The sequence below is a fragment of the Cupressus sempervirens genome, chromosome 3 (assembly GCF_028749045.1).
Source record: "Cupressus sempervirens isolate cs-2001-9-10 chromosome 3, ASM2874904v1, whole genome shotgun sequence".
In the NCBI taxonomy this organism is placed as follows: domain Eukaryota; kingdom Viridiplantae; phylum Streptophyta; class Pinopsida; order Cupressales; family Cupressaceae; genus Cupressus; species Cupressus sempervirens.
In genome coordinates, this window is record NC_143120.1 from 529329074 (window position 1) to 529330683 (window position 1610).

Below are 1610 nucleotides of genomic sequence, written 5' to 3' on the forward strand. Positions count from 1 at the left end.
GATCTATTTCTTCTTTCTTTTGTGGTGTGCTAGGGGCTGATACTTGTCTTTTGATTCCTCTTTCAATGCAGAAATTGTTGAATTTGTGGGAGATGAATTCACCACCTCTGTCTAATCTTAAGAATTTCAACTTCTTTCCAGTTTCTTTTTCTACTCTTGCCAGATACCACTTGAATTTTTGAAAGACTTCTAATTTTTATTTTAAGTACATTACTATCATCATTTTAGAGTAGACATCTACAAAAAGAATGAAAAAAATTTCTCCACTATAACTTTCTATTCCAATAGGTCTACATAAATCTATATGAATAATTTCCAAGACTTCTTTTGACTGATAGTCTTTTCTTTTGAAGCTTATCTTTCCTATCTTACCAATTTGGCAATTCTTGCATAGACCTATGTCAGACTTCTTTAAACTAGGAATACCTCTTACTCTTCTATGTTTTCTTATCTTAACTAGATTATCAAAATTCACATGACATAGCCTTTTGTGCCATAACCAGCTTTCCTCTACTTGAGCAATAAAACATGAACAATCACTAAGATCAAGATAAAATAGATTACCTTTTGTTTGCTTTCCAAATCCAACCAAATTTCCTTTTCCATCCAACAATTTGGCCTGTCCATTCATGAATTCTACCTTGAATCCAATGTTATTCAGTTGTGCCACACTCAGTAGATTATGCTTAGTCCTTCAACCCAATAAGCATTGTCACATACAAGTTCTTTAGTCAACAAGATACATCATTTTCCTTTTATATTACAAGGTTCATTGTTTCCAAATCTTACACTTCCTCCATCATAATATTCCATATGCTCAAATGTTGTTTTTTCACCAGTCATATGATGTGAGTAGCTACTGTCAATAATCCATATATCATTTTTTCTAATATGAGAGATAAGTGCCATCTTATCTCCTTCATCATTAGATTCATCTTTCACAGCAATATATACCATTTCATCTTCACTGTTATCAGAATCTTTAACTATAAAACAAGATTTCTTACCTTTGTCCTTGAAGCTCTTATAGTTCTTGGAGTCCTTCTTTCCTTTATGCTTATTACTTTTCTTCTCATCCTTGATTTCCTTATTTGGAAACCTAGCAGCAATGTGACCAATTTCTTCACAAGAAAAGTAGATCAGAGGAACTTTACCTTTGTACTTTCCTCTTCCTTTGGAATACTTTCTTCCAAGCAAGGCTTCAACAACTTCAAGATCACTGTCTGAACTTTCTTCTGATGATCCATCTTCTCCACTTCCTAATTGACTTGATTTTGACTTTTTACCCTTTTCTTTGAGTGAGAGTTTAGCTTTGAATGAAGATTCAATATTCTTTGAAGTAGGAGCATAGTTATCATAATTGTCTAACTCAAAAGTTGTTAATCTTCCAACTAGAGAATCCAAGCCTATTTTATTATTTGGATCACATCTCATTTCTTGAATAGCAGATAATCTAATTGCATAAATAGGAAGAAGAGTTTTGAGTACTTTACTTACAACAGTTTCCTCTTTGATGTCTCCTCCAGATGCTTTAATTGCACTTAGACTAGCCTTGATCCTTTCCACATATTTTTCAATGTTTTCATCTTCTCTCATTCTCATTTGATCAA